Genomic DNA, 14234 nt, shown 5'->3' with positions numbered 1-14234 from the left:
ATAATGTGCAGCGCCAGTCTTCTTAGCCCAAGTAAAACAATATCTGACTCCAAAATTTGTGTTTAGACACCTATTTGAGTGCCACTGACCTCATTGCATGCTGGGAGGAAATGGGAGTCCTCAGCTGACTCAATGGATGTCAGGACCTAGATGCAAGGCCTTCATCACATGTCGGACATGTGTGCTGAGAGTCTTCTGTCTCCGCTCAAAAGCTGTGATCATTCGACCTTTGACTTTTAAAAGTCACGCAGAGGACAAAAGCTCAGTGAGCAACTGTCATTTCAAAGACGCACTGAAGTAGAGCGCAGCGCCGGTCCAAATGGTTTTGGGGGAAATGATCCTGGTGTCCTGAAGGTCAAGTCTCAGCCTCAGGACAAAGCAACAAGGAGCATGTGAGGTTTTTGATCAGGACTCGCGCTGGTTTGTAAGACCATTACAATCATGACATCCCAATGCACAGGACTAGCAAACCGAATGATTGGCTTTGAACCGTGCTGTAATCTGCCTGTATAATAATTCCTCTCACTGCGGGAATCTTAAAATTAAGGTAAGAGCAGCTGCAGGAGGAGGGAGGGCGGGCGGTGTGAGGGGAGGGGAGGATTATATTAAATGATACCTCTAGAAAGGATTACAGGGTTTATTGAATGTGTTTCTCTGGCCTTTGGGCTGGGACTGGAGGGAAATGATCAAATTCTACAGATGAAAGGTCTGTGACGTATGACTATTACCTATATGAAAGGAAGATTAAAAGCCAACATGCTCCTATGTAAGCAGATATTTCCGCCCTGCGTGGGGAATATTGATGACATCATGCCATGTCTGACATAAATATAATTTACACACATGGAGGAATGGAACAAATAAATCGTCTTTGAATTGTATAGATTCTGTTTGTAAATGTATTCTGTTCTTTACATATTTGTAAAATGTAATATTTTCACAATATATATGTCAAGAATCTTCCAATACAATAAGTAAACTAAATCTAGTCATTGAAGTCACATGACACCATTGAGGGCCCTGGACACCAAACAACTTCAAGCAACTCACAAATATTTATCCTTTCTCAAACGGCTTGATCTGGCTCATGAATCAGTCTGTTGTGGGACTGGATTTTGTCCGCTTGAGGCCACCGTATTCTGTGACTGCTCCTCGTGGAACAGTGAGCCTGTGTGAATGAGGGTATAATGAAGAAGGAACAGGTTTCTTTCACTGACTGCACAGTTAATTTCCTCACCTGACTAGTGTGTAGTCTCTGTGTGTTGTAGTCTGAAACCTGCACTGCAACGATTCTCTCTCCTGTGCGTAACTCCGCCGCCCCTATTGGCTCAGTGCATGCGCACGTTTTGACCAACCACAAGCGACTTTAAGAGAAATCCGCATTTAAGCTTAGAGGAAGGAATGGACATTGATAGTGGAGGCTTGTATTTGGGCAACGAGAGAGTCCGAGTTAGAAGTGAATGTCGTAAGACAAAAAAGTTTTTGAATCCTTATTTCAATCCTGAGAAAAATATTCAAGTCAGTTGCGAGTTGACAGTTAGCGGCTGACCTGCACCACCAAGAATTTCCTGCCACACAAAATAGTGGTAGGAAATATGATTCATGAGGAGGAAGCAATACTTTCGTCCACCCATGACTTCGAGTCCGTGGATGTCCACTGTTCATGGAAGAAGTTTCTGCCAGTATCCTTCAGTCCTGTGAATCATAGTAAAGTGTAGTGCAGCGATACTACTGTATGAAAGACACATCTTGTTATTGGTTTATCATACAAAAGAATCTGAAATGGACTTTCATCTTCCTCACTGAAGCTAATCTTGAGCCATCAGATTAGGATTAGACGTTGCTTATATTGTGACGTTTTCTGGTTCATTTGGTTCACACAGGTGTTGGAAGTGGTACAGAAGTGGAAAAAGTGAGAAAAATCATGGAGAGAAAGCAAAGCGGCCCAGAGAAGAAAGAGAGGATTTTGCCTGTGAAGTGGGACAAACGCCTGGGGAGTGTCGCAGCTGGAGACTGGAGGCCCACGGTGAGTCTGAGGGAGGAGACTGACACCCTGGAGATGTTCCCCAGCTTAGGTGCTTGGATATAGATTCTCAAATTGTTTTGTGAGTCCGTTTGGAAGCACTAGATCTTTATGGAGGAACCCCATCATGCTGCTCCACCACACCAGCAGCTGGCACTGGAGTGGGGAGGCGTCGAGACCTACAGGATAGGACGATCTGGGTGGTGGCATGTTTCTCTGGCAGGGTGTGTTGATGACTGGACAAGAGCAGACCTCAGCAAAGAGCCGCACACAGACAGAAAACATCCAGCGCTTGTACCAACCAACCATTTTGCTCGTACTGAAATTTTTTATGATGTACAAAGTACTTCAATAATGAATACAATTCACTTTATGCACAATATTGTCATGTGAGAGGTCGCTTAGGTCGTCTGAGTCTTAATGGTGTGTTCAAATGAAAATATTAAAACACATTTTATGCTGAAAACTATGCACATGTTATGACTAAATTGATTTAATTGCATTTTTGAAATGTGTTTTTGTTCCTTCATTTCATTATCACTGCTTCAGCATTATATTTATTTAAAAAAAAACAAGTCTTTATTAACCTCTGAAGCTCATATAAATACATTTCATTGTCATTATATTTACATTATTTTGTTTCACCTCCTTCTTACAATACTATTAAATCGATATTTACAAAACAGAAGCTAAACACTTCTTTGTGTCCATAAATATGAAGCATTAAAATATTTTCCATTGTCTAAATTAAAAAAATTTTTTAAAAGACTAAATGAGAAAATAGGACAAGCATATACTATATAAATATACTATATAAATCTGCTACTTTTCTTCCAAATCACACAATTTTTTTTATTTAAACATTAGATACAAGTTCTAAAGAGAATTATCCCCTTGCATCTACGACACAGTGCATTATCTTTATCTATTTTATTTTTTGAAGATAAGGAGGATGGTAGAAGGTCAACAATAAGAGGAGTAGAATGCCCTGTAATTGCTCACTGGTCTGGCATCATGTGTGCTGAGAACCTGTGGCACAGCACCAAGAGCAGCAGTCCACAACCTGTTTGCTGTCCTCTTTTCTAAAGTCCCGCTTCAGGCATGCGGTAACAGTAGAAGAAGGCAGCTCCGTAGAAGAAAGTCAGGAGCACAACATGACAGACGATCTCTTTAAACCAGGGCAAGTATAAATATTGATAACTGGAAACAAGCAAAGCTCATTCACTTGCACATGTGTTCCTGTCTCCTTCACGGTCTCAGTGCTCTGTCAGTTTTAGGAGAGTCCTAATGAACACACACACGCTGCGTCACAGGAGTCAGAGGAAGTGGTGATGGATTTCCGAAGCCTGGAGGAACATGCCCAGGCACCAACTCCAAAACTCATTACTTTGATAGAAGACAGGCATCATGTATTCAAGGAGAACAACAAACAGAACCGGAGAAAGTAAACAATATTTATTTGCCACTTTTAGAAACATCCTAAAGTGAGACGGAGATGAAGCGTTTTGCTCCGGTGCTCATTTCTATTAGTTATCTGGCCTGCTGTCGGTAACACACCTCCACTTTTCCGACGGCTGACAAACATCCAAAACCGTCTTAGCAGCTCTCTCTTTTTGGCTCCGCCGTTTCCCACAGATCAGCAGTGAAACACTTTGATGGGATAAAGTGTGTGGATGGACACAGAGTGACGACAGGAGTGAGTGATGGAGTGGTACAGTGTTTCATCGCTGGCCAAGCCAGCCTCCACTTTTTTTTTTTTTTATTTTAAGTAGGTTTTGGGAACATTTTGTGACTGTTTCTGACTGACTGACTGACTGAGTGTCAGTGACGATTTCAAGACAGGAATCAAAGCTAACTATTGGAGGGAAACTGACTGGACAGGCGAGTAATAGCACAGAGAAAGTGCAGTGTTGGGTCTGGCAAGGCTGATATGTGACATCAGAGCAGCAGCTACAGTAAGTTCACTCGCGGTGGTTGGTTTAGTGACTGAAAAAAAAATGCAAAGACCAAGATATATAGGGGGGGATTGTGACTAGATAGGGCAGAGAAATGAGTAGACCAAAAGGACAGTTAATGTAGAGGAAGCTTGGGAGGCAAGGTTTGCACACGGATAGGCGAGTTGGACCAACGATGCTACAGATGGAAGAAGAGGGAAACAACCAGTGAGGCTCATGGGTGTAAACAAGGACGACATAACAAGGATGGGTGGTTTTTCAACCCAACAATTTGTTCATATGGTCTTGAATATTTTATCTATTGACCACACGAACGAATTGCCTTGAGACTGGGACCGTTTTTTTTTTTGTTTGTTTGTTTTTAAATCAACTGTTTATTGTTCCAGTTCCAGTATTTTGAAGGCACTTTGGGAAAACTTTAGGACAGCACATTGGCAACCCACGTTCTTCTGCATAAGTGGAACAGTGGAATGAATCAAAAGAAAAGAGAGGACTGCGCGGCCTGCAATGGAAATTCTTTCGAAGTTAAAAAGAATCAAACTTAGCAGATGTTGATTAAATTATTTAGACAGCTTGACTTTAATAGGGACAGGATATTTTTCCACAAAATGAAAGCTGTAAACAGTTGGTCTGTGCGAGTGGCAGCCAGTTTGGCAGCTACTGCTCTTTCTGAGCTTTTTCTGTTTCTTGTTTTGGCTACTTTTGTATTTTTGTCTTGTTTTGTTACTGGTCCCAACATGGACAGTGATACCCTTGTGTCCGGAGACTTTACCCTTTGACCTCGGGCCGTTGTCCACACTCCCGATCACAAGTAGCATTCCATGCTAATTCCATGCTGGTGAAGTGGCCTAGCTGGCCTTTACCCGGTTCTGCGCTAGGAGGAACAGATGGGGAAGTCACGCCGGGGTTTGGTGCCGAATGAAGAGGGGATAACTACACAGACCGACTGTCGTTGCTGGGTCTCTCCCCAGGGACGTCAGAGACAGCAGGGTGATAGACGAGCTCGTAGTGCTGGTCAGAAATCGGTGGGAGAATGTGGCACAATACCAGTCACAGAGCTATGGCTAGTAGCGGATGGGACCATTTCGATGGATGGGTACCAGCTCTTGTTCCAAGGCTTCTGGCGGCACTGGGTAGCACCTGTTATGCGACATGAGGGAGTAGATTTTGTTCTTCCTACTTCTGTTAGGTTGCACAGTGATGGACTCTGACTTAACTCACCGTTCACTGATGGGGATTTTAGATATTTATGCGCATTATAGTTGTATTTGTATTTTTTTTTATTGCATATATTATTAATGTTAATGTTTGTCCTGAATGTTTATATGGTGCCATAACAACCTAAATAACAACCACAGTCTAAACTAATCTGAACAAGAGAGGAAAAAAAAATCAGAAAAAGAGGAACAAAAACAAACAAATGATGGACACTGAGAACGAATGACTGTGACAGCGTTTTTTCCCCAGTTATGACAGAAGTCAATCCTCATGTTCACATGCCCTGTACAGCCAGTTATCTATAAGTGTTGCAGCCAAACTGACGAAATACGGAAGATACTAGTAAAAGGACAACGGCTCAAGTGTTGAGTGCGTAGTCTCAACTTCACAATCTTGTGCTTTGGGTTATAAATACGTTGTAACTAAAAAATGAAAGAGGAAATTATTTTCGCTCAGATGTAGGAAACGCGTGAAGGCTATTCCTCGTTGAGTCACGCTTCCGGGGTCAGAGTCAGTTTACTAGATTATGTCTTTTATTGTTCCGACAATTCGGGAGTGAGTCAGGAATTCAAGACTGACGGCAGAACTCAGACCAACAGGAAGGTCCAGATCAAACTAGGGAGTTGATGCAGTCCTCAGGAAATGCGACCGTGTGATGCGAGTGACTCAGTGGCAGCGACGACGCCAAAGAGATTGCACCAAAACAGAGATGGGGAGCAAAATCTAAATATACACAGAGAACTTATGCCTGACTGTAGCAACACTTTGCAGGACCTGACTCCATTATCAGGTCCTTGGCTGCCTGGAATCACCAATGGGAGTGCAATTAACACAGTGCCACAAACGGCTCAGCGTGTGATGGCAACATTGTTTGTTAGAGAGGAACAGATGAGACCCAAAGTCAAGCTATACCTGCGACTGGCGATGCTGGCCGAGTGACTCATCCTCTCACCTTTGACTGTTGGCCCCACCATCCTCAGAGGAACTGGTCACCAAATTTGAAGACTGAAAACACTCGAGAGCTTGGAACGCCATGTGAATTTGAGCGCTGACGCCTGTTGTGGTGTCACAAAACAGTCTCAGACTGTTTTGGTCAGTCAGCTGGTCATAGGTCACAGAGAAGGCTGATTCTATAGGCATGGGACCCAAGCTGAGGCCTGACCTCTAACTGGCTGGCCCTGAGGAGACAGTCTCAACACCTTGCTACAGGAGGAGACTCTACTGATGATGTGTCTGTGGCCAACATCTTCAGTCCAGCCCTTACACGACTGCCTCAAACAAACTCTGACAGGAGTAAAATCCAAATAAACATGTAGATGAGACAGCAGCCCTGAAGCTCAAACAGCAGCACGACAAGACATAAGACAGCAAGTACATTTAGTGCCACGCTTGAAAAATGCTCTTGCGGGGGGAAATGCACCACAAGAGTTGGCAGGGGATCATTCAGAGACGGTGAGGCACTTTTTGATAAAGAGTTCAATTTGAAGCCATGAATCTTGGCAAGACTTTCTACCCCCTGACAGGCAGTGCAAATGATGTAATAAGCCAGCTTCTCTCTCCAAAAGCCGCCCTGCTTCTCTGCATCTTCCGACATCATCAGCAACGCGCCGAGGGCAGGAGAGAGGAATTAAAACTCCTCTTGTTTATTTGATCTTGTTTGACTCCCTGTCACTGAACACAACATGCTTGAGAGTGAGATACCGCTGTAATTGGAGGACGCGTTTGTTTGTGAGCGCACATAACAATTCTGCATTTTTCTCAGTCCAATAGCTGCCTCAAATCCTCGGATAAGAAAGAAGACTGGCAAACACGCTCTCACATCTGTTAAAAACAAAAAAAAAATCACCTCAGCGATCAACTAGAACTAATCAGCTACAGATGGCCCATTTTGCTGTGATAAACTCCTCTCATTGCTCTGACAGCTGGCATTGAAAAACGTCAGAAGTGGAAACTTTTTCTCCCTTTGCATTGAATCCTAGCGGCGCGCTCAGCATCTTGGGGTGTCAGAACTCAAGAGGGAAAAGGAGAATAGCAACATGATTTCCAATGCAAGAGGAACAGAAGCAAGGCCGACTCTCAAACACACTGATCCCAGAGTGTGGCCCTTCTCTTCTTCTCTGCTCCAACCCTTGTTCAAACTCTCTTTCTCTCTGTTCGTACCTGCAGCAGTTTGGCCATGCTCTGCCTCCAGACTGAAACAAATGCTTTTGACTATCCACCAGGAAGTTGAAATGACTTTTTGTTTCCCACATTCGCTTCAGCTCTGCCCTTTTGATCCATTTGTGTCCCTGTTAGTCTTGGTGGCATGCTTTTCTCTTGTCTTTATGTCCTTAAAGGAGACTCATCTCTCCACCCTTCGGCCTTACTAAACTGTATCCCCTCCATCCGAGACTGGAATCCCAATATGTTTTTAAAGTGCAGCAGAACTTGGACGCCACTGGGTGAAGGAGGTTATTGTATCTGGGATATTCCCTGCAGTTCCACCAACAGACTTAAGTCTCCTTTGTCCTCGCCGCGAGGAAGGCCAAGCCACCAAACCCACCGAGTGAATCTCACTCTGTAGCTCGCCTCCAGCATTTAGGAAGAAAACAACTCGGCAGAAAACACATTAATACTGAGGTTTTCACATGAATCCACAGGGTTTCACAAATAATAGTTTTCATTTCAGGTAACTGAGGAGGAGTCTTCTTTATCTTCCAGAATTAGTCGCTTCTATTCAGTGTGAATGTGCCCCTAAAAGATCAATGACACTGTGTTGGCCTTGGAAGTTCGGAGGGGGAACAAGGCTTGTCCCCAGCAACAGCATCTCTCTAGGGAGTATGGCCACTGGTGCCAGCAATATCAGGTCATGAAAACAAAAAGGAGATACAGTATGTTATCGCTCACCTTGAGTGGAGGTTGAAAGTTTGACTGACTAAACGCAGGCACCGGGTCACATGACTGAGGAATGGAGCAAGACATAAGATGCAATTACCCTTGAATGGAGTTGTATCTGGCCCAGTCAAACACAAATAACACCTCACTTTGGATTAATAGATAAATAAGGTTGATGGAAATGTCGAGTGGATGAGACATGTATCTAAAAAGAGAGGTCCCTGAAGTGCTATTGATCCTGGATGAGGCGTGAAAGAGTGAGATAAACTGCTCTAGTCCCATCTCCAGCTTCATCTAGTGTGTTAATGAATTTCATTTTCCCATTAGGTCAGACAACAAAATCTATAACACACACACACTCATCTGCTGTAGCAAAACCGTCCTCTGGTCGTAACTCTTATCTTCGAAAAAGGAAATGTTTGATGATGACAGATTCATTTCCGCTCAACCCAAAGTTCACCTCATTATCAGCACTTAAGGGGCCATTACATTGACTGATGCGTTTTAGTTGCTGGCAGTCATCGAGAGAGGCTATTCCTCATTTTTGGGACGTTGTGTGGCGCTTGTGTTCTTGTTGTCTCCAGCAGTGATGGACATTTATTGGCTAAAAAGGCTGAAACACTTTGTCTGTTCTGTTATTAAACACTTGCGTCTCCCAGATCATTTTGACAAGAGAGAAAGAGGATCAGGGAGAATTAAAGTAAGTGGGTAGAGTTAAATTATTTCCCAAACATAATGGACTATTTCCATGACATTTGAATATACAAGTACTCTCATAAACAGTAGACTTGGATGGTCATACTTTCCTTGAAAGGAAGTTTTTCACACTGAATCCTCCTGGAAACCGGTAGAGGAGTTTATTGTCTTTGAAAGGATAGGGAAATAAGGAACATCAACATATTCTCACACGTCACATATTGACTGAAACACATATTGTTATACTGGAGTAAAAGTGTATTTTTCCAGGGGAGGGTTCGGATTGCAGGGAGACGTTCGGAAGCTCTCTTTACTGAATTACGCTGGATGTCATTTGCTTTTTATATCGCCATAAATGGCTCTCCTCCTCACTGACGGAAAGTCACTGAGACTGAAATGCATGGCCGTTCGAGGGGCTTTAAATAGAAAGGTTAGACAAGTTCCCAATTGTATCAAAGTAGAACGAACGGAGCACCATCCCATGGCTTACCTTACCTGTTCTACCTCGATCTTCATTTTGCGTGACACACCACCGACAGCATCAGGACATGCTGCCGAAAGTGGAACATGTGCCTCAATTGAAAGCCCAAATCGTCAGCATGCAACGCTGAAAAAGTCCACTTTCTGTACTTACATGTACAGTATTTCGTCATGGGAGTGAGGATGTGTTGGCCAAGATGGCATCGACTGCACACGCACACGTGCCATTAAGTGGATAGATTTTGGTTTCTAGTCCTCGATTCAACCAAACCTCAACAAGACAATGTATTGCTGCTCCTCTCCATTATTCAGAGCGCAGAGGTCGACAGGACATCCTCCAATGTCTTGGTCCATTTGTAGTCAAGTGTGACCCAGTAACAGTTCGATACCATTGAATACAGCACAAGCGTTTTTGTGAGACCATTATACCACATGTAATGCACTTGTACTCCATAGTTTTCTCTCATTGTCAGTGGTTATGTCGGTACAATTGCTTCTTAAAACCACACCTTGTTCTTGGAGCACTTTTTTGAGAATGTCATGGAAAAAAAAATCAGTTAGACCCATAGGAGGCTGACATCCCCTTAGTCAGCACAGAGTGGAGCGAAGACTACTTATTGCACATTGATATGCAGTGACTAGAGTGCATTGCTTTTCCTATTTTCATTCTATTTTTGCTCAGATTCTTATGCTCTGCTTTTGTTTTGTCATTATTTGTGTCTGCTTGAAAAAGGTGCATTCGGTAATCTGTGCCTGCGCACTTGCAAAATAAGCTGCATGAGTTGCTCAATTACGACTTCAACATCTGTTCTCAACACTTGGAAGGACTTTCTTTTCTTACAGGAAATCAGAGAGACTTGACCCATTTAGGATGAAGGATTTACAGGTTACAGGAGAGGAGTGTCTGTCTGCTATAGGTGCTTAAGCATATTTTCTGTGTGTCACTCTTTTCTTATTCATCTGGTGGCAGGGCCAGAAATATAAAAGATGGCCTGGATGAAAAAAATCATATAGAGTTCTACTTCGAAGGCTTGTTTTGAATAGACTCACCTTCATGGTTGGTTTGTATATCATCTGGTAGCTTGATGCACCAAACTGCTGTGAATTGTTTATAATGTTTTCAGCAAGATATCAGGGAAAACAAACCATTCATGTGGTTGTTTGTTAAAATATTGATAAGTTATTCACACTTACTGGCAGCGTTTACAAGAAAGCTGCACTTTTACTGGACGCAAATCAATAAAAGTTGGTGATGATGTGTGGACAATCCATCGTAAAGTGCGGTGAAGATGTTGCTGCTGGACATTTAAAAGACACTTGAACTTTTCTGACATTGAAAGTGGTGATTTCATAGTCTGTTTTATTTGTTTGTTTTGCAGTTTGAGAGGAAAGAGACGATTATTATGCTGAATGTTCTTTAGAAGGCGGATTTTAAAGCTGGAAATATATCTGAGCAGCAAAGGAGAGCGTATCCTCAAGACGGTGACTAAAAAAGGTTTTTATATTCACAATATATAGCGCTGTCTGTCTATCTGCGACTTGGTGAATTGCATTACATAAACGCTTTATTTCGTAGTGAATTAGATCATGCACTAATGACTACGTTGGCGACACTCTGAATTAATAGATAATTACCATCTTTTATCTGGCAATACGCAAATATAGATACATTTCACCTGCAGGTATTACCACAATGTGGAGTCTCCAGGTGTGTTATGACACCAGATCAGACATGGCAGGTCTTTCACGCCGCACAACTGAGTTTGAAAACTGCAGAAACTCAGTTTGTTTTACCCCGACACGACTGCTTCGCTTCTGTTTTCGAGCTCCACCAATGGCGTCAACTGTGGCAGCATCTTGAACCAGGTTATTTAGATTCCTGATGGTAAAGGCCTGTAAGTGACCTATAGTGTTCTTGAACTCTTGGTAGCATATTTTACCTTTTGCCCATGCACTTTTTGTTGTTCCATATCTAATGTATGAATGGACTAACTTCTGTTTTTATTTAGGTTTTATTTTATTCAGTCAGATGCTGCTAGCTTCATCTGGCACCTGGTTGCCTTTTCAACATCTCCAGCCTCCTCTGTGACCCTCACAGCCAAGATCAAGCCGTGGACATCTCAAACATTGGTGTCATTGAAACTCATACGCTTGTCGCTGGTCATACAGCTTAATTCAGTTTGTTAAAGTTTCAGTATCCATTCTCTGACAGACCACTGACCACTCTGAGGTGGTGAGTTTAGGGAATTCACCTATTGACTGTGGTCATTCATTTTGGCGTGGTGTGTAGAGTTTAAATTGGGTCCTGTTTGAGGCAACCTTAGAACCTGGGTCCTTTTAGTGTGGACTTTTTATTGTCCTCCAGTGGTTCCTTGTGTTTTGTGTACTTGTAAACTCTTGGAAACATACCTTCTTGTGGGGACATATTCGCCAGTCCTCACAAGTTGAAGCCTCAATTTGAGGATGAAAACGTCAAAATAACAGGGTCAGGGCTAAGTTTGGTTAGGGGTCCCGATTATGACTGGTTAGGTTTAGGGTGAGTGGCTGGAGAAAGCTTTGCTGCAATAAGTGGTCCCCACAAGGATAGGATACACTCAGAATTGCCTGTATATGATGGAGTTTAATAGACCTCCAATGGTGAAAAGAGTGACCAAAGAACTACAGTGTCCTAGCTACATGTACTGTGCTGAATGTTGTGAAAACCCACTCGCATCTAACCATGTCCAAACATAGAGCTGACATCTTCATATACTATACTTGGATTATTGTCTTTGACCTCAGAAGGATTGTAGAATTTCCAGCATGAGCAGTTGCATCTTTGATACTGTGACTAAAAGGAGGCATTATTCATACTGTGGCATGCAAGAATAACCACAACAGTGCAGCATCCAGGCCTCGCTGACAGCCACACTGCTCAGAGATGTTGTTGTGTACATGTTTGTGGTTAATTTGTCTCCACAGAGGAAAATGTGGATAACACACATGTCTATTTGTGGCTGCACTTGCTGCCCATTTCATGCACAAATGAAGGCTTTTTTTATGTGTCTCTATGTGACACACCCGAAGGGTTTGTTATCTCCGACTGTTGCGCGGAAATGTGTGTTGTATTGTGTTTGTGTTTCATGCATGTGTGGGACGCTCAGTGTGTCACTGACATGGGCGCAGTTGACTAATACTAGAGAGCAGCCGGAGTGGTCCCTATGGCAAAGCATATCCATTAGTCTCTGTCGCAGTCCAGCTGCAGCTCGACATATTGAAGGGATAAGAGCTCGTTGACACTTCATCGTCGGCAAACCGAGTCTCTGAAGGAGGCCAATTAGATACATGCAGTGCTAATGGCAGCCGCGGGCTTATCTTATGATCCCATGACCACGCCATTTAACGCCCAGAGAAAGGGAGTGTACGTTGAGGCGACCGTGGGAACTCATGCGTGGCACATGTACAGCTGCACACTGTCGTACTGTGGACGTAACAGGATCCAGGGATGGGGAGCACTGATAAAACCGATCATTTACATCGATGACGGTGGGATTAACTGGCTTTACATAATCCCTTTCTGGTTCAAGACACGGCCCCGGAAGAGATACAACTCGGGCAATATACTCATTATCCTCCACTGTTCTGAACCCTGGCAGCATTTCACTGAACATGACCGTTTCTCTCTCTGCAGAAGAATTTTGGCGAGGAAATATGGAGCTTTCCAGAGCTGGTGCTGAGGTCGTAATTCATGACCTAGATCCGCTGGTTAGTGACTCGCACTTGGAATTAAAATGTAAAAAGACGTTGATACAGGTGAGTGCCTTCTGCCTGCGTTTCCTTTCTATTGGCTGCTCTTCATACGGTTACATTATGGAAGGAAGGATTATCAGCATCTTCGAATAATGATGATCACTGAAAATATTCTTTTAAATTCTGTCCCTACTGTAAGGTGTGGTTTTGTGGTTCTGACGTCAGACAACTGAGGGGAAAAATCATCAACATGACAAGAGCTAGAAAAGAATGTAAGCATCTGCCAAGCCACTCATTCCCACTTTTGTTGTGATTTAAAAAAAATGTATTGTCACCATACGTTTCATTTATCAATATAATATGACGTATGTGCTGAAACTGTATGTGACGACACACACTGTAGTAGTTTGAACTTGCCTCCACAGAAAGTGATGAAAACAACAACTGTCAAATTTTACTCAAAATTTCTGTCCCATTTGCAACATTTCCTGATTTCAGATCTTATCGAAATCTGTTTTTGAGTTTTTTTTTATACAACTTTGGCTGAGGTGCGTATATAAATAACAATTTGAAATATGGGATTAAGTTATATAAAAGTATAAAAGGAAGAGATAAGCAGATTGCATGAATGATTAAAATATCTCTCATGTGTCTTCAACACTCTCCTGATACACTGTGCTCCACTGAGGATGAACTTTGAACAGGTGGAGATTTACATTGTAACTGTAATTGCTTCAGTCGCTAAGCTGAGCACGGATGAGCTGGAGCCACTTTCTGGCAGCCCAGCAAAAACACACTCGACCTTTCGCATTTGGTCCGTGTCTTTTTTGGCACTGCACATTTTGTCAGTCGACCTCTCCGCTTGACTGTTAAGGGCTTTTTAATGCTGTAGAGGGAGAGTCACATCAGAGGGAAGAGAGAGAGGAGGAGAGTGGAACCACGAGGAGTCTTTGAAGGAAAATGAAATGCTCACTAGACTTGGGGAATTTAAGATATACCGGGCTGGAAATATTGCCATTTTAAGAGAAGCAGTGGCTATAAACAGCCAATTCATTGTCTTACACAGAGACCCACCGCTCGCCATCTTAGCTGCCTGGTTGGTCTTATCCACCCTGCAGGGTGAAATCAGGCCACTGGAGCCTTAGAAGCATGGTTGTCCGACTCGGATTTGGCAAGTGACCCTTTCCATAACTGCTCTTTTCGGCATCGACTCTCTTTTGATTAAAAGAAAGATGAGAGAGGAATGTAATTGAGTGGTA

Source organism: Synchiropus splendidus, chromosome 7, assembly GCF_027744825.2.
Source record: "Synchiropus splendidus isolate RoL2022-P1 chromosome 7, RoL_Sspl_1.0, whole genome shotgun sequence".
NCBI lineage: Eukaryota > Metazoa > Chordata > Actinopteri > Syngnathiformes > Callionymidae > Synchiropus > Synchiropus splendidus.
The sequence above is the reverse complement of the archived record's forward strand: the minus strand, read 5'-3'. Positions refer to the sequence as shown.